General features: G+C 40.5%; 1 long non-coding RNA gene across 1 annotated transcript in view; it reads left to right on the top strand.

Moving 5' to 3' along the window:
• The window catches only part of LOC114814156, a 43929-nt gene that overhangs the window by 355 nt on the left and 23149 nt on the right, over positions 1-20425 (top strand). The window lies entirely within an intron of this gene.

Genomic DNA, 20425 nt, shown 5'->3' with positions numbered 1-20425 from the left:
TTTATGACTAAGTGTGCTCATTGCAGAAACCCTCCTGCTTAATAGAGGACAGTGCGTGGTTTCTTACCAAGAAACAGTTGATGACAGACCAATTAGGAGATGGTTGATGGTGGGGATGTTTCATGTACAAAATCCCACTTTCTCTTCACCCTGCATTGAAGATCACTTTCCATTTGTTTCAAGATCTGTGGCTGTGGTTAGCCCTTAAGACGATTCATACACTACTCCCGGCAGGAAACACAGAGGACTTCTTATTAGGTGCAGTAGGTCAGCTCTTAAACTCAAGGAGATTTCGCGTGTGATGGCTAGGAGTCACCTTGAAGGCATTGGGTCCAAATTTGGAAAAATGTGGAATTGTCCACCCTCCAAAGTTAGCCAGCCCTTTGTGTTTGTTCCAACTACTATTTAATTAGAAGGAGTTGTAGACTAAGTTCTTAATCAAGCACTGCACTCTACACGTGGGGCATTAGGAAGCAGCATAGACTCCATTTTCTGTCTGCAGGGATCTTATATTTAAAGGGGAAGATAATGGACAATAAATGTGAGAATATATCTAAATTATAGAGGTAAGTGGGGACCTAAATCAACATTAATACATTAAAAGGTTATATAGAGTTCTGACATGGATGACACAGTTGACATGAACAGAAAAATGGGGAGAAACGTATCAGGAAGGAAGAGGTAAGGAATCATTTTTTAGGGGTTCATGATGATGCCGGTGTCTAAGCAGTGGATGCTTGCAGAAGTGTAGCCAGGGATTCCAAGAGGTGGACAGAGGAATACAGATATGTCGTCCACTCCAGTCAGGCCCCCTGAAGCAAGATCATAATTGGCCCTCTTTGTGGTGAATTTTCCCAAAAAATATCTAATAATAGGAATCACTGAAGTATTTAAGTGCTTAACATGTGTCAAGCGCTGCACTAAGTACTGGGGTAGATACACAGTAATTGGATCGGACACAGTCCCTGTTCCATATGGGTCTCACAGTCTAAGTAGAAAGGTGAACATGAATTGAATCCCCATTTTACAGACGAGGAAACGGAGGCGCAGAGAAGTTAAGTAAATTGCTCATGGTCACACAGCGGGCAAGTGACAGAGCTGAGATTAAAACCCAGGTCCTCTGATTCCCAAGCCTGTTCTCTTTCCACTAGGCCAAGCTGCACCACCTCAGTTCTCCAGCGGAATCCAGAGGTGAATCTGCCCATCTGCATATGAACAGGAGTTAAGGGGAGCCATTCTCCTTCTTCTGAGGAATTAAGATGGGGTCTCAACCATACTGATTTATTATGTGGGCCTTAGACACAGCACTTAACCTTTCTGGGACTTCCCATATCCAAGTTAAATAGAGATAATTATTCCAGCCCTCTCAGCCTGAAGATTTAGTAGAAACTCAGTCAATTACATATAGAAAGTACTGTAAGCTCCTTAGGAGAGAAAAAGATAATTTAATAGTGTAAATGATTATTTTGCCAAAGATATTCCTAATCTAGTTTGATCATTCACATAAATGTACTTAATCTTGACTTCTTTTTGTCACCTAGAATTGGTACTTCAATGGGCTCTGTCATAATATCACAGTCAACAGAGCAACCTACCTAGTCCTTGCTGATTTTCTCAGTCAAAGACAACTTTCTTTCTCTTACTGTTATATAGACATACAAACTGGAATTTAAAGATACTTGAAGCTACATTTTAGATCTTTCCTTGTTGTTCTGAAGTGGGATACCATACTCACACTACAAAGAGCAGGGGAATTATTATTTTGTAGTAGTAGGAGGAGGAGTAATGCTATTTACTGAGCACTGCAGGGTGCAGTTGATCAAGAAGCAACTGACTTTTTTAGTTTGAAGAGACCAGAGCATGGATGTGAATGACGTAAAGAATGATAAGATTTTGCACCTACATTCATAGCAGCTCGCTTGGATTTTTGAATTTCACTAGGAGGTTTTTTTTAAAATTTTTTTAGTGGAAACCCATCAGGTGCTTTTGACCAGACAACATAATAAATAGCTATTACTAATGCAGTAAAATTCAAAGTAATTCAGATGATATTTATGAAATATACTATACATTGAAATCTTAATTTTCTGTTGACACCAACTGGGTTGGAGAATTCCCGAAGTGCTGCGTAAAAGCATCCTCAGTTAGCATCCATAGACTTTTAAAGAGTTTCTGAATAATGTACTACTTCTAAATGTTTTATTAGAGTTCAGAGGGGATGACTTTTTTTCTTAAGATTGACATGAAAATAAATTTATCTGCAATCAAATATTAATGTCGGTAATGAAGGATGTGTAACTTTGTAAGTAAAGCACTTAACAGTTTAACATGTTAAGACACTATGCATTAAGAGTCCTTGGTGTCTACGGATGCAAGAAGCAATATCACTCTCTTCATTACCCCCGGTAAAACCCCGGTGATTCTGCCTCCCTGGAAAGGTGATATTCCTTTTTAGGTTTTCATAAATAGCCTTGTAGTTCATTCATTTATTCATTTAATCATATTTATTGAGTGCTTACTATGTGCAGAGCACTGTACTAAGCACTTGGGAAGTACAATTCAGCAACAAAGAGAGACAATCCCTGCCCACAAGGGGCTCACAGTCTAGAAGGGATGGGGAAAGACAGACATCAAAACAAATAAACAGGCATCAGTAGCATCATTATAAATTAATCAAATGATAGCTATATAAATATAATTAATGCAAATAAATAGAATATAATTATAAACATGTACATATACACACAAGTGCTGTGGGGCAGGGAGGTAGAGCAAAGGGAGCGGGTCGTGTCAATGGCGAGAGGAGGGGGAACAGAAGAAAAGGGAGGCTTAGTTTTAGTAGCAGTGGACTTAACCTAGCCCATGGATTAAGTAGAATATTCAAGTCAAAGGTATTTTCTTTATTTATAATCCTTGTGTTGTTGCTTCATTGAAGATTCCATAAAATAATTCTAATCATGAATACGCAAGGTCACTTGCAAGACTATTGGTGAATCGGGAATAACTACTTCAGTGGGAGCCTTTCTGCTATTTGACTTTTTATATGGTATTGTTTTAAGTGTTTACTGTGTGCCAGGCACTGTATTATGCACTGGGGTAGAAATGAGTTAATCAGTTTGGATTTATGTTTTAATGGTATTTGTTAAGTGCTTCCTTTACCAGGCGCTGTTCTAAGCTCTGGGCTAGATACAATATAATCAGGTTGGACACAGACCCTGTGCCATAGCTCGTAGTCTTAATCCCCATACTTAGATGAGGTAACTGAGACACAGAGAAGTCAAGTGATGTGCTCAAGGTCACACGGCAGAGAAGTGGCAGACTCAGGATTAGAACGTAGGTCCTTCTGAATCCCAAATCCAGATGTTGGAAAGAGAATCCTACCTGCCTCGTTCCTCTAGTATAAACTGGCAGCCAAGTAGGGTGCAGGGAGGTGCCAGAGAAATAGGAATAGTTAGATATTCATCTCTGAGTATATCAGTGGCGTTATTTGTTACTTCCACTGACTTAGGCATTGACTTTAAGGAAGAATTATGGGTCCCGAAAGGGATAATGTGTTCAAAAGACAGAAAAGATGGAAAATTTGGAAAAGATGGCAGTGATTTCATTTAAACCTGGGGAAGGGTATGTTCTCTCCATGCTGGATGTTTTCATACTTCAACCTGTAAACCTTTCACGACTTAGATATGTAAACATCAGAAAAATAACTGGTCCACTCTGTGGAAATTGACCTTTTTTTTAAGTTTGGAAACTCTTCCATGAAGGCAAGAAGTGAATAGATGAACGTTTATAATGTCTATCTGCAGTTCTTTTATAACCAAGTTATTGCCTTCAGTACAGCAAAGTCAAAGGGATGAGGCTTACTTAACTGAACTATCCAGATAATGACCGCAGCTGCCTGCCTTGGGTGGCTAGCGTGACTTGGCCATATCCACTTAATAATAATAATAATGTTGGTATTTGTTAAGCGCTTACTATGTGCCGAGCACTGTTCTAAGTGCTGGGGTAGACATAGGGGAATCAGGTTGTCCCACGTGGGGCTCACAGTCTTAATCCCCATTTTACAGATGAGGGAACTGAGGCCCAGAGAAGTTAAGTGACTTGCCCACAGTCACACAGCCGACAAGTGGCAGAGCTGGGATTCGAACTCATGAGCCCTGACTCCAAAGCCCGTGCTCTTTCCACTGAGCCATGCTGCTTCTCCGATTTTGTCTTGATTTTGTCACTTTGATCTCAAGGCAGAAATGTGTCCTTGGAAAATATTTCCAGAACCCAAATTGAATGCTCGTTTATCCAAGTAAACTGAATTAAACACAAAAAACAGGGTATTAAAAGTTCTGTCAACCAGAACACTGAATTTTGCAATTCTTATCTCATTGTGCATGCTCTTTGAACTTAAGCATAATCCCTTTGTAGTTCATTGCTCCATTTTTATTTGGCTCATAAGACCACTGCTAGGAGAATTATAAAATAATTCTCTGGGAAAATACTGTGGATAATTAAGCGTTTCCTTTAAAAATAAGCAACATGCATTATGAACACAATTATACTCCCTTTTAGCTGCTACACCCCATTGGGTAAATCTGTATTCATAAAATAAGCATTATTTGTTAAACAGCCTGGAAATATTGTCGAATCCAGACAAAAAGTAAAATGCATATGTAAATACAAGTTATTTATTTGATGAAGAAATCAACCTTATCTATTTCTAAGTATGTGTTTGTTTTGAAAAAATACATCACAGACCAGTATACCTATTTTTAAGAATGCTCCATTAATATTTGTTGGGATAGTGATTTAAAAATGTAAATATATACAGGGGCCACACCTACTAAATATCATCCCAAGCCATTTGTTCCTGGATTAAGGGGAGAGGGGAATTATATTCTATTTATTTTTATTAATGATATTTATATAGCTATAATTTGATTAATTTATAATGATGCTACTGATGCCTGTTTATTTGTTTTGATGTCTGTCTTTCCCCACCCCTTCTAGACTGTGAGCCCCTTGTGGGCAGGGATTGACTCTCTTTGTTGCTGAATTGTACTTCCCAAGCGCAGCAGTGTTTACAGCAGTGTTCAAGGTAGAATTATGGGTTCAGATTATGCTAATGAGTTCAGGTGTCAGGATAGAAAATTGAGGGGAGAGACTATGAGATCTTATTTAAATCTGGGAGATGGTATGGACTTTTTGAGATGGATAGAAACACATGGCAGCACCCTTGAGGGAATCGGGGTCACTGCCATAAAACCCTTTGCTTGACAGAGGATGACTGGTCAAATTTGGGATTTGTCTCTTTCAGCTGACATGGACTTTGGCAACTGCTGAAATATTTATCTGACCTGAATTTAACTAATTCCTCAAATTACTCCACCATGATATGGCAGGCCACATCAGAGCAGAAGGGGCCTTGTCTGATCCTTTTCTCATCAATGACTAAATAAAGCAGGGCTTGTGTACTAGTTCCAATCTTGCTTGATTTATTTTTACACAGCCCTGCCTTGTGGATGCAACAAGTCATTAGAGGATTCCAATCCTTGAGAAACATTTTTCAACTCAAGAGCATGTGCACATTAAGGTTTCTACATCCCTCATCCATGCCTATCTAGTGATGACTGGGGTCCGGAAGCTCCTGTTCAATAACACCTGGATAAATTAGGAACCATCATCAGCAGATGTATTAAGGCTAAGATCATTCAACCACACTTGGCCTATCCTATACCCAGTCAAGGAGCCCAAATACTGCCCTATCCAGACTTGCATTTTGTCTCTGAAAGTGGCCATAAGATGCTTAGGGGAATTGTGGGATGGTTGTCCTACTAGACATCCTTATTAATCAATCAATCCTATTTATAGAGTGCTTACTATGTGCAGAGCACTGTATGAAGCTCTTGGGAGGACACAATAGAGTTGGTAGACATATTCCCTGCCCACAAAAAATTTACAGTCTAGAGGGATAAGCCTATTCATGTTTAGGGATGGGCCATCTACCACCTAATATTTTCTCTATGACCCTAATTTTCTGTTTTATAATCCATTAAACTCTCTAATCATCTTGATGTCCTGGGCACTGCCCAGATTATTGTGGGTGCATTTATAGTAGTATTAGATTGAACATATGGATTTTGTTAACCTTAAACCTGAAGACAGAGTGCCTATTCATTTGATTAATATTTATCGAGTGCCTTCAGATCGTGACATTATCCTGGCAAAGCGCTGCCAGGTAGAGGGAGCCAGAATCTTCCTTCCTGATCGCATCCCCAGTAGGATTCAAATATTTTCTGAATTGAAACAAATCCTTTGGAGAGGTAAACTTTTGCTGCGATGGCGATGTGCTCCTGAGCTGATCTGGGCATGACAATAAATATTATGATCTTACACTGCATGATGGTATCACTTTGGTTATTTATTTTTAATGATATTTACTATGTATCAGGTACTGTATAAAGCGCTAGGTAGATATAAGCTAAACAGATTGGATACAGTCCCTGTCCCACATGGGGCTCACAGTCTTAATCCCCTTTTTACAGATAGGGTCCTGAGGCACAGAGAAGTTAAGTGACTTTCCCAAGGTCACAGCAGACATTGAAGAGGTATCTTTGCCCCAGGACATTTAACCTGGGGAACTCTCCGCAGAAGGGCTTAGATTGCAGGAAGATGGGGTGTGTGGCGATGGTAAGGTGGAAGGGGAGGAACAAATGAGGAGGAAAGGCAGATTAAAGTGCACTGTTTTGTACTGGGACTGAGGGTTCACCAAAGGATATCAGGAATCTTCTTTTGGTGCCATTTCTCCAATCCATTAAATTGTAAAAAAGAGAATAGCTCATTTATCTGAATCATTTTTCTCATAAGTGTGCAACAAGTTCTGATAAGCGTACAATCTGGAGAAATGAAATATCTCATTAATTTGCTCATTAATTCTATTACAGCCTGGTCTGTAAGTCCAAATTTAACTCTTTAAGAGTTCACTGAATAATGATCGAGGGAGTATGATGTAGTCCAAACCAGAACAATTTACAGTGGATGACAGGAATAGGCCAGAAATAAAAGCCTCGGCCTGGGAAAGTTGAAATAAATTAAGGGTTAATGAGATGCCTTGGACTTCCATTTGCTTGCTTAAAAGGAAACACTGCACGGTGTCACTTTGGTAATTTCAGAAGTGCCACTTCTGTTCCTAAATGTATAAACCTACAAATATGAAAATCAGTAGGCCAATAAATAGAACAAACAGAGCAAATCCTAAAATTTAATTTAAGGTTATGGTGGTTTTGGAACTGGACCTAAGATATTGATGGGCTCTAACTGGGTATGTTTATTTCAGATTCACTCAAAAGCCCAATACTTGCAGGATCATGTTGGGGCCATGCTACCTGAAAATCAATATTCTGACAAATTATAATCCAGAGCTATTACCCCAGCCTTAGTATTTCCCCTACTGGTGCAGAGCTAATTTATTTTAGAGCAGCTTCCTGACTTTTATTGGGCTTGTTATATTTTAGGGCCTAACCCCCATTAGCCATGACTGCTTTAAAGTTCCTTGAAAACTGTAAGATAAATGGTAGTCGCTAATGGTCATTTTTGAAATTATTTGAGTTGTTCCAGGTCTTTTGTTTGTTGTTGGGGGTTTTTTGGGGAGATGGGCAGGAGGATATGGAATTTAAGTGCTTACTATGTTCCAGGCACTGTACTAAGCACTGGGATGAAAACGAGTTAGGTTGGACGTAGTCCCTGTCCCACATAGGGCTCACAGTCTTAATCCCCATTTTAAAAATGAGGGAATTGAGGCACAGAGAAGTTAAGTGACTTGTCCAAGGTCACACAGCCAACAAATTCCAGAGCTGAGATTAGAACCCAGGTCCTTCTGCCTTCCAGGACTCTGCTCTATCCACTCGCAAAAGGATTTTAAAGGCCCCTCAGTTTCTTACAGTACAGTTCAGTGGAACAGAATTATCGAGACTTCTGTTTCACCTCAGGTAATATGTAAATTAAATCAGACTACAACAGGATTACAAGACCAAAGAAACAGGCACTATGGGAATCAACCAATTATTTTGCTTGCAGAGAGTGAATTATTGAGTCCCTTTTTTAGCAGAGTGTAGGCTATTCCATAAAATCCTACCCTAAATGAAAATCCCCAAAGGTATTTAATCCTGAGGCTAGTTCCCAGCTATGACTAAAATACTTCCAGAAAGTGACTTGGAAAAGTACATTAAATCTTTTAGCTTATTATAGTATTGCACTTGGAAAAGTACATTAAATCTTTTAGCTTATTATAGTAATACCTTGTCTATGAATGTAATGATGAAACTTCAAAGCCAAACTAGTTGAAGACAGTACTGCATATGGAAACCTCCATGCTACCACTGCAGAAGGTGCCCTTGGATTAAGCATTCTTGGAGTGAATAGTTTGCCCAAAATAATAAAGGTATTTATTAAGCGCTTATTATGTGGCAAAGCACTGTCCAATCTGATGGATATACGTTAATCAGATTGGACATAATCCCTATTCCAGATGGGACTCAGGCTTGTTGAAAAAAGGGTTTTCAGGGTTAGAAAGTGCATCTCTAACCATGTCATCACCTAGTTCAGCCAAACTATTGTCAGAGACAGATCAAAGGGCTGGATAGATCATTGAACTGACCCCTTAATGACATTCATTCCTTGTTGTTTGGATGGTTCTCTTCAGATATACAGTGCAGTTTGATTGCGGTGATTAAACTTGGGCTGATTTTAGAGAGTTTTATGAACACAGTAGGGAAGCCTAACTAATTTAACTGTTGGTCTAATTGCTAATTAGTCCCAGTATAATGGCAGGTGTTCGAGTGTGTAACTAGGAAGAGGGCCAGGATGCCATTTGTGAGAAATCAGTTCTGTAAGACTAAGATGCCTGCCAGATAGCTAAATAAATACTTATGGACTTATGATAAAGAACGTGGTTTAAATTTCTCTCTCATTTATAACTGGATTTAGTCAGACCTGTAGCAAGATTCAGGTACAAAAGCACGTTCTCCTCATCTCACTCCAGACTGGGAGACTATCTTCTTTAAATAATTAATTCATCAATTATGGTATTTGTTAAGTGCTTACAATGTGCCAAACACTGTTCTAAGTACTGGGGTAGATACAAGGTAATCAGGTTGTCACATGTGGGACTTACAGTCTTTATCCCCATTTTACAGATGAGGTAACTGAGGCACAGAGAAGTTAAGTGACTTGCCCAAAGTCACACAGCTGACAAGTGGTGGAGCTGGGATTTGAACCCACTTCCTCCAAGTCCCAAATCCAGGCTCTTTCCATTGAACCACGCTGCTTCTTTAATAACACAATTGAATTTCTATAGGATCTCTAAGCACGTTCACATCAATGATCTCATTTGTTCTCATATCCTTGTGAGCTAAAGAAGGTCAGGTAGTGTTACCCACATTTTACAGATGGAGAAGCCAAAGGCAGAGAGGTCAAATAACTCTCCCGAATTTACACAGCATGTGAGTGGTTGGAGTCAAAACGAGAACCCAGGATTTCCCACTCCCAACTCTGACATCTGTCCACGGAGGTGACTGAGAAGAAGAGAGTTAGTGAAAATGTGCCGCCACTGACAGTAGAGATCACCCACGGGTGTAAATGTGGCTGAAAAGGCCTTTGCAAGATTGAGTAAATATCATGCTGTGTACAGCCCGAGATAATCCTTCAAGCTGATACTTGTGCTGTTTGCACCACCTCGTCTCTGCACAAGGTCCTTGGTCTCACGGTCCTGTGGAGTTTTGACAAGAGTCATTCATTTCTTTATTGTGGTTTGTAGAGCTGGTCTATATGCCATAATGGTCTTGCAGCTGGGGTACCATTTTGTCTGAAGATCCACCCTAGCGCTTTCCAGCAGCCCTAAAGTACGTCTTTTATCCCATCTTTGGGCTGCTCAGGTGCCCGTGACAACTCACGGTTCAACAACCCAACAGTTGCCATGTCCTACATTCACTTATTTTCCTCACCTATCCCACCCAGCGTAATTGGCTTCAACAACTCTGATCCAGGACTTCATTGGTAGAGAATTTGTCTTGCCCTTGGTGTCAAATTTGGCCTGAATTGGCTTCTTAAGGAGTTGTAAATGGCACAAGAAAACAGAAGGTTGAACAGGGCAACTATTCTTTGGACTTTTTTTTTGTCCTGAAGCTTGATGCCATGTTTCCACCGCATGCTAACAAGTCTCTCAAACAATACAATGGATTTCTTGATTAGACTTGTCCTTCCTTGTCTATCACTGCATCACTGGGTATAATGATGATTAAGAGAATCCCGTAACAGTATTCAGTTGCTCGCAATCGCCTACTATTTTGGTGGTGGGTTACCTGATGGAGGCCGAAGCTAAATACCTTTGTAGTCCATTTCCTCCACTTGAAGTCCACTGAAAGAGAACTGCCCTGGGTATCAGGAGAACTGGGTTCCACTCCTGGCTATCTGTAGCAGGCTAATCTGGGTGAAGCCCACACATACATTTTCCATGTGCTGCATCACCCCCTGACTACTTCTTGTCTGTTGCCCTCCCTGGCCAAAGGGGAACATGAGTGGACCTTGGCAAGCCACTAGCATGTGAATTCCTCCAGGCAGGTTCATGTTACTGATGTTTCCGGTCATTTTTCAAAGTGGAGAATTCATTTTTGAGGTGAGCAGTGAATACCTAAATAGGGTAGGGCTGATACCCAGAGGGTGCCTGACAGAGCTACTGATCCCTCAGTGACTCGACTCGATGGCTAATATCCTGGTTTCCCTACCCCTTAAGATCTACTGTTTTTGACCATTCATTCATTCGATCAGAATTTACTGAGTGCTTACTGTGTACAGAGCACTGTACTAAGTGCTTGGAAAGTGCCATTCAGCAATAAAGAAACAATCCCTGCCCACACCGGCCTTACAGTCTTGTAGGTGGTGGCTCACCATCAGTAAAACGTAAGCTTGAGTTGCTTTTCCAATAATAGAACAAGCTTGTAGTGCTCTCAGCACAAATCGAGGACAAAGCTTGTCAGCCCCATTCATCACAATGAATTTTATCTTGTCGTTCTAGCCAAGGGAACAAGAGAAGTGGGTTCAAGGTGGAGACCCATAATGATGATGGGATTTTAGCACAGAGAATTGGTTGGAAACTTAGTTCAGAGACGGGTTAATTGGTGAGATGTTTTAGACAATGAACAGAATGAAAGGAGTCACTTCTTTGTGGAATCTTTGCGAGCCTGCCCCTGGTCTGAACTAAGCAGAGGGATTTTAATGGAGAAGTAGGGGAGAGCTTCTGGACTAGTTGTGAGCTTTTGGTGGCTACTGAAAACTCTCATGGGTAACACTCATCTGGTCCAGGAAGTCTTGGCCGTTAATCTCTCATCTTCCCCACCTAATGCCATGCCAGTTCTTCTTTGTCACTTAAGCACTTAGCTACTCCCCCCAACCCACCACTCTCCTTTATGTACTTTATGTAAAGATCTTTAAACTCTGTTTATTCCCGACTGTAATTTAATAAGGTAATAATAAGGTTGGTATTTGTTAAGCGCTTACTATGTGCATAGCACTGTTCTAAGCGCTGGGGTAGACACAGGGGAATCAGGTTGTCCCACGTGGGGCTCACAGTCTTAATCCCCATTTTACAGATGAGGTAACTGAGGCACGGAGAAGTTAAGTGACTTGCCCACAGTCACACAGCTGAGAAGTGGCAGAGCCGGAATTCGAACCCAAGACCTCTGACTCCAAAGCCCATGCTCTTTCCACTGAGCCACGCTGCTTCTTTATTTTAGTGTCTGTTACCCCTGCTAGACTGGGATAGTTCCTTTCAATTTTATTGTATTTTATTTTCCCATCTGTTTAGTTCACTGCTCTGCACACAGTAAGCACTCAATAAAAACCATCGATTCTAAGGTTTTTGAGGGCAGGTATCATGGACTAAATCCACTGTATTCTCTCAAGGATTTAGTTCAGTACTCTGCACAGAGTAAGGTCTCAGTAAATGCTATTGTCTGATTAGTTTGAAGGAGGACAGGGAGGTACAACTTTCATTTTAAGTGATTTCTACAGACGTGTACTAGGATAATAGTTTTGTTTTAAACTTGCCAGCTTTTAAAAATCTAAGATTAAGCATTTTTTTCAGTGGAAATTTAACATTCATGGAGATTTAGTACCTAAGCAGGATATTTTGATACCTTTACGTAATCATTCAAATATAGAGAAACAATATCCTGGAATGACCATTGCATCCAATTTAATGGTTTCTTTTAAAATCTATTGTGGCTTCTAAAAATCTTTGTATTTCAGAGAAAATACATTATCTAACCCACACATTAGTGCTTAATACAGCCCAAAATGTCTAAATCAATAAAGATTTCAGTAGATTTTAGAAAAATGCTCCAAATTGACTGAACTCCAGTGAGAAAACTATGTTCAGGATATTAGCAATTTCAATGTCATTTGTGGAAAAAGACAGAAATTATCACAGCAAATGGATTTCTTCCCTAGTTTTGTGGGTAACCACGTCTCCCCTGTTCTCTTTCTCAAACTCCTTTATTACATCCCCTTGCCTTCATTCCTACTATGTTCTACTCCCATTATGTTCAAACTATAATAATCCTTGTGACTGTAACCTATAAACTCCTTGTACTGTAAACTTGTACAGTGAGGTTACTGTTAGCTTGTTATATTGTAAGCTCAATGTGGACAGAAAATTTGGCTACCAATTCTGTTGTATTGTACTCTCCCAAGCGCTTAGTTCAGTGCTCTGCACAAAGTAAGGGCTCAAAAAATACCATTGATTATGTGTTTGGTTGACTAAAATTTATAAGCTTAATCTTAAATAATTTGTAACACCTGAAAAGAACTTAACTGAAACCTAGCATGAGAACAAGAAGCTACTTCCACCGAGTAGGTCCCTGACACCCTTGAAAATTCTACTTTAATGTGTATATCCATAGCACATCTGATTTTCAAACATATAACAAGAGTGTCGCTAATCCTATTTAAAAGGACCGACTGAGGAGCAGAAAATGTGAACATATTGTCCTGCCCTAATTTCCTTTCTAAGACCTGCCTCTGATATCAGCACTGAGTGAGGAAAAGGAAAATCAGCCTCTAGAGATCACTCCTAAAGTCCTCTCAGAGATGTAGTTTCACTTTAGGTTTTCTTCTATTGAGAAAAAAGTTCTTTTTGACACAAGTACCAGGAACCCCCTTCGTTTTCTACGCAGCAGCACTCTTCATATCCTTCTCTGATCTCTCTTTCTCTTCTTTTTCCTTCTTTACAGCACAAGTCAGCACAGGGAGGAGCCCGAAAGGAGGGAAGTAGCGGATCACTTACCATCATAGAGCCTCAGTCTGGAAAGATGTCTGGCTTTAGCTACCTGTAAAACATCCCTGATGACCATTGTCTTCTTCCCTGTATTGGGATCTCCCTCCCAGTCCACTCCAAGGATTAATCACTTTTCCTGGAGGATGCCCACTTTTGCCCGTAGCTCCCTTTTCTATTCTAAAAAGCATCAGTACTTTTAGAGATGGATGGTCACTACTAAAAGCATCAATCCCGAAAAAATCTCAGCTTATTCTCCAAATAACTGTCCTGTTCATTACCTCTCATCTGCCTTTCCAACATTCCTGTGAGATGAGGGGTAGGGATTAAATCTGCATTTTATAGCTGAAGAAACTGAGACACAGAGTGGTTCTAACTTGCCCAAGAGCACACTGCAGACCAGTGGCTAAATCCCTCACCATCATCATCCATTGTTTTCAAGTAATACTTCTGAAGTTTGTAGAACATGAGGTAGTAAGGAGGTGGAGCTCAGCTCAGGCCCATCTGTTTCCACCCTGTCAGAGTGTGAGGCAAAAAAGGAGGGGGAATCACTGCAGCACCGATTCTTCCTGGAAAGGCCTTTAACCATGTTAGCACAGCAAGTGAGAAACTATTAAGTTAGAGAAATTGCAGGTCTCCACGTGCTTTCCACGTGCAAAAAGGCTAACAGTTCCAACAGAAGCAATGTGTTGCTTCCCTCACCCAACTTTATTATGTCTCAATATCTATTCTTGCCACTAGGATAAAATGATGAAGGATTTGAGGATTATTAAATAATAAATCATATTTTAATTAGATATGATGTATTAAGGTTCTGATGTGTGGAATAGTCATTTCTCTCCACTGCCTCTTTCCTTATGTTTAACCAGTTAGTTGCACAGCCTAGTTATTTTTTGATCAGAGAATCACTGTTCTATGTTTGTTGGCATTGAGCAGTCCCTTTCACCTATGGACTTTTTATTAATCTAAGAATGTATAAATCCATCTACAGTGTTCATTATTTACCCATTTTTCCATATATAGTTTCTCCTATCTGTGACTATCTCGGTTTGTCTTTTTGGTTTGGTTACTGGTTTTGCTTCTTCTGGATTAGTTATTTTTTGTTCTATGAATTTGTGAAACTTTTATAATTTTTAAGAGATTGTCATCTAGTCAGTAAAGTATGTGTAAATTGATCTTCAATCTGAATGTGCCTTGTTCATGATGAAATAGTCAAGCAAATCCTTCTAGCTGTGAATGCAGGCATAATCTATCTTTTTCAAATAAGTGATTCATATAACCAGGCCATAATTTCTAAGTCCTGAATGCACACAAACAAGGCTGAACAATCAAATGAAGGAAACATGAGATAAACAAGGATGATTGAGTCCCCTAAGTTTCTTTCACGCACAAATATCTTGGAAGCAGTTGACACTAACCAGATTGGTCGTTTACTCAATTACAATGGGAAGAGTTATAATGAAAACCAGTTCCATAGTGGAAACTTAACTGTACTGTTCTAATAAGAGCTTTCACTCCACCTTATTTTTCGCTTTTTCCATTCAGTAGCATACCAAATTACCTAATGCGGATAAACTAAAGGAGACGGTTGAATAGATGACTAGTGCAAAGGGAAAATGTTTTTCCCACTCATGTATTCTATCTGTTGCCACTTAGAAAATGTCAACAATTTTGATGAGGGTTAGAGCAATCCATGGATGACAGATCAGTAGTGAGTTATGGGAAGTGAAGAGTGCTATATGGAACATCCATAGTCATAAAGATGGATATCAGATGGGAGGGCTGCCATGACTCTGCTCCTCGAAGCATCGTTTGGTGTCACTCTCAGAGACTGGGTATTAGACTAGATGACTGTGTCTTATTTTAATGTTTTAAATAACAAAAAAAATATACCTATCCTTTAGAGCATCTCAGTTTCTACTATTTCTGGTAATTTCAGGACAATCAGACCCCTATCTTCCTTCCTCATTCATGTAGCAGCAGTGTGACTTAGTAGATAGAGCATAGGCCTGGGGGTCAGAAGGACCTGGGTTCTAATCCCCGCTCCACCACCTGTCTGCTATGTGACCTTGAGCAAGTCACTCAACTTCTCTGGGCCTGTTACCTCATCTGCAAAATGGGGATTAAGACTGAGCGCCATGTGGGACAGGGACTGCATCCAAACTGATTAACTTGTATCTACCCCAGCACTTAGAACAGTGCTTGGCACATAGGAAGCACTTAAGTACCATAATTAATATTAATTTTTATTATTATTATTAGTGCAGAGCAGTTTTTCTTTGGGAGTCTGCTTGGAAGTACAGTGAAAAGATCTGAGGCCGTTTCCAATTCTCCTCCTTCTTCTCATCCTTGTGTCTCTCTCTGCTGTGTCCTTAGCGAGGAGAGGGAAAGGAAGGATGCTTCAGTCCTATCCTTCACCCCCCTCCATTTTGTTGACCCTTATTTATCCCATCAATGCCCCCCACCTGCACTCAGGCTCTTCTAAACCTGTTATTCTGTCATTTGGCCCCACAAACTCATCCACTCCTCTTCACCATTGGATTTTCATGCAGATAACACTTCTGAATAACACTTTTTCAGCTACTTTGAACTTTATCCCAGACTTTTTCATTTCCTACTCTGTCATTTTGGTTCATCTACCTCACTCATCTACATGAACATGAGCAATATGAAAAACATATCTGTAACTTTGACAGCTAGCAGGAAAGGTTTTACCTGTGTGTGTTCGTGGGTTGCCTTGACTGAGGTACCACAGTGCCACCCAAGAAGTCACTAAGGACTTAAACCAAAGGGCTGGACCGGAGAATAGCTAAGAAAATTGGAGGAAAGCAGTGTCCATTATGCTCTCATTGATCTCTTCTCCAATTTATTTACTCTACCTGATTGGTCACAGGAAATCTATAGGTAACCTTCATGCAAAACCTGTCTTTGGCAGGTCAGGAAGAAGAGGCGTAGATCCAAATTCAAAAAGAAAATGAAATATAGGTGGAGGGGAGAGGAGTGTTTCTCCTAAGGTGAAGAAGCCTGCTTTGCTAAAGAATGGAAACACTTCCAATCTGGTTTAATACTGCTGAACAACTTAAAGGGCATTACTCTTTGCATTTGAAAAATAATATTCTTTAGTAGAGTAAATGAATCATGGTTCAAGAAAGCAGAAGAACATTAAATATTCCAATTACAGTTCACTAGATTAATGGCAACTGCAAGCCGTGGAGACTGGAATTATTCCTGAGAAATTGCTTAATTCGGCACACTAATTCCATCCGTGTACAGTATCCAAGCTATAAATACAATCTTGCATTACTGAAATAAAATCTGTAAAGGCTGATTTGTGCCATCTCTCTTATGCCTGAATTCCTCTCTGGGATGCTGTCAGGGATGGTCCTCAGTGACCATTTACTGCACAGCTGCAGGAATACACACAAAAAATTATGACTGGCTGACAGAGGGCAAATGTCTTTTGCGTCAGCACACAAAAGGGAGTTCTGAAAGGGTTAATAACACTACCTAAATGCCTGAGGAAGTAGGGGGAGGAACAGAGGGAGTGGGGAGAAAGTGGCTTGGAGTAGGGATGGGAAGATTTGTGCAGTGGAGTGATCCTGTGTTTGCTTTCAATGCATTAAAGAGATATTACATTAGTCGATTTAAGATTTTCTTGCTAGTTTCAATGCTAAGTTTTGCTAAGGAAAAACTTGACTGTAAGCCTGATCAAACTGAAGCAGGCTTCCAAAGGCAAATGATTTCAATTTTCTTTACTGAAGATCTTTTTAATAGGATGAAATAAGTGCCCTCTCTAGACCAGAAGTGATCTAGATCAGAAGTTGTTTTAACCTTTTTTCGAAACTGTACCTTTGCTGCCTCCAGGTCTTACCTGGAATTCTCCTCCCGACTCAATATTGTATTTCTTTTCCTCCTATAACTTAATCAATTGAACAGTGACATTTAGGGAGTGCTTACAGTGTTCTAAGAAACTGTACTAAGCTCGTGGGAGAGTACAGTACAGAAGAGTTGGTAGGCCTGATCCCTGCCCTTAAGGAACTTCCTATCCACTGACGCCACCCCATGTACATTTCCAGTGGATCATAATCCATACCAATGGTCACTTGAGCCAAGATGTCCCTCCCATGGTCAAAGAACAGAGTAGCAGCTCAAATGAGTGACAAAAGAAAACCATTCTTTGATCTCTGATATCCCAGGATACACCAGGATATCACTCCTATCACCTGTGGCTGTCCTTGAGTTTTCATTATTTTAAAAATAATAATAATAATGTTAGTATTTGTTAAGCGCTTACTATGTGCAGAGCACTGTTCTAAATGCTGGGGGAGATACAGGGCAATCAGGTTGTCCTAAATGAGGCTCACAGTTAATCCCCATTTTACAGATGAGGTAACTGAGGCACAGAGAAGTTAAGTGACTTGCCCATAGTCACACAGCTGACAAGTGGCAGAGCAGAGAGTCGAATTCATGACCTCTGAACTCCGAAGCCCAGGCTCTTTCCACATTGTTCCTCGTAATGACCATGCCCCCCAAACTGCCTCTAAGTAACCCAGGGTTTGGGGCACACTGGTGGAGAACTTTGAGCATAGTAGTCGCCTAAAGTCACTCCTGCCTTAGCACGTTAGGGAGTATTTGGAAACATCCCACCATGATGTGATTACATATAGCATGTGTCCACAGTCAGAAGAGATGGGTACTACAGTGCAGGCCTTCCTTAATATGGTGTTTTGCAAGTTCTCAACCCCTGTCCATGTCAATGGAGAACTGAATATACCCACTGACAGGCTAAATCAGAAGATGGATTCTGTGTCACATGGGGGTGGAACTAGTGTACTGAACCTAAGCCATTTCTGAAGTGTATTTTCAATCTCCTCAGTGATCAGGAGCACATTAAGTGTGCTAGTTCCTGAACCAGTGAATGGGCTGCTTTTCTCAGCCTCTAACTTCTTATTGGGAATGACTAGGCAGAGGGAAGAATCCAACTCACAGCTACATCAACCACACCATTTTACTGAGCCAAATTATGTAAAAAGCACTGGAAGATATCGACTAGAAGCGAGAGACACAGTCTCTGCCTTCAAGAAGCTTCCTACCTAAAAGGGAAGAGCAAGAGATTATGCATTGTTAATTGAACGAGTAATAGGAAAGAGTGTAGTAACAAAATAAAAAGCCAAATGTAAGGAATTAAATAGATAAAAACAATTTAATTAAAAGGGATGGTAGAAAAATTCATAATAATATTCAAATGAATACACTGATAATAAATTGAAAAAAAATCAATACTTAACACAAATGCTAAGGTGACTGTGTGGAGGACTTCGAATTTGGTTTGAGAAACTTTCCTTAGAAGAAGTGGCTTATTAGGGGATTTTGATGTTGGGGAGGATTATGGCTTGTTGGATTTAAAAAGTGCTCTGTACACCATGACTGCTCCATAAATGCCACCATTCGATTGAAGTGGCGAGGAGGCTCCACTAGGGAGAAAGGGGTGGACATTGGGTAAAGGATGGGGGGAATTGTAAACAAGATACAGTGATTTTTAACTTGGTTGAGTGAAGACTGCTGGCTGGTAGCTATAGACTGTAAGCCCGTCAAACGGCAGGGACTGTCTCTATCTGTTGCTGACTTGTTCATTCCAAGCACTTAGTACAGTGCTCTGCACATAGTAAGCGCTCAATAAATACTACTGAATGAATATGGCAGTTTAACCTAGAATTTCCAGCCGGTCTGGACTGGTTCCCTGGGATTGGAAATGACTGCTAATTCTGTTGTTGTACCTTCCCAAGCATTCATTCATTCATTCATCATATATATTAAGCACTTAGTGTGTGGAGAGCACTGTACTGAGCACTTGGGAAGTATAATTCAACAATAGAGACAATCCCTGCCCCCAGCGGGATAACAGTGTAGAAGTGGGGGGACAGACATCAAAACAAGTAAACAGGCAATATAAATAAACGGAATTATAGATATATACACATCTGAAGTAAACAGGCATTAATATAAATAGAATTATAGATATGTACATATTACACAAGTGCTGTGGGGCGCAGGGGTAATAATAATAATAATAATGTTGGTATCTGTTAAGCGCTTACTATGTGCAGAGCACTGTTCTAAGCGCTGGGGTAGATACAGGGTAATAAGGTTGTCCCACATGAGACTCACAGTTGATCCCCATTTTACAGATGAGGGAACTGAGACACAGAGAAGTTAAGTGACTTGCCCACAGTCACACAGCTGACAAGTGGCAGAGCCAGGATTTAAACCCATGAATTCTGATTCCCAAGCCCAGGCTCTTTCCACTGAGCCACGCTGCTTCTCATAGAAGCAAAAGGAGTGAGCCGGGGCGATGGGGAGGGGAAGGGGATCTGAGGAAAAGGAGGCTTAGTCTGGGAAGATCTCTTGGAGGAGATGAGCCTTCAATAATGCTTTGAAGGGGGTAAGTGTGATTGTTTAGCGTATTTGAGGAGGGAGGGCATTCTAGGCGAGAGGTCGATGGCGGGACAGGTGAGAACGAGGCACCGTGAGAAGGTTAGCACCAGAAGCAGTTAAAAGGTGGCCTGCACATAGTAAGTGCTCAATAAATACTATCGATTGATTGACGGTGGGAAAATCCCAATAGGCAAGGCGGCACATCTGGGCAGTGACCGAGGTCACTGGGAATGAGTTGGGAGATAGAGCTGCTGGGAAAGCCCTGGTCAGCCAGAGCAGGCAGAAATGTTTGAGTGGAAAGTAGAATTGAGGAGATCCTGTTCCTCACACTCCTTTTCCCCCACCCCCAGCCCTCATTCATTGATGTTGGGTGGTTTCCTGGTGGGATTATCCTAGCCCATTCAATCAATTGATCAAAGATATTTATTGAGCTTTTATTGTGTACAGAGTCCCATACTAAGGGCTTGGGAGAGAATACAATAATATCACAATTTGGGTAGATTTGGTCCCTGCCCACAGTGAACTTACAGTCTAGAGTGGGAGGCAGACATTAATATAAATTAATTACAGATAGAAATAAATTACAAATATTAGTCCAGTGCTAATGCCCAGCAAAAAAAAAAAGCCAGAACAATAATTCCAGATAGTCTTTCTCTCTTCTCCCTGCATCTTTAAAAG

This window comes from Ornithorhynchus anatinus, chromosome 9 (genome assembly GCF_004115215.2).
Source record: "Ornithorhynchus anatinus isolate Pmale09 chromosome 9, mOrnAna1.pri.v4, whole genome shotgun sequence".
NCBI lineage: Eukaryota > Metazoa > Chordata > Mammalia > Monotremata > Ornithorhynchidae > Ornithorhynchus > Ornithorhynchus anatinus.
Note: the sequence above shows the minus strand (reverse complement) of the source record. Positions and strands in the feature narration are given on the sequence as shown.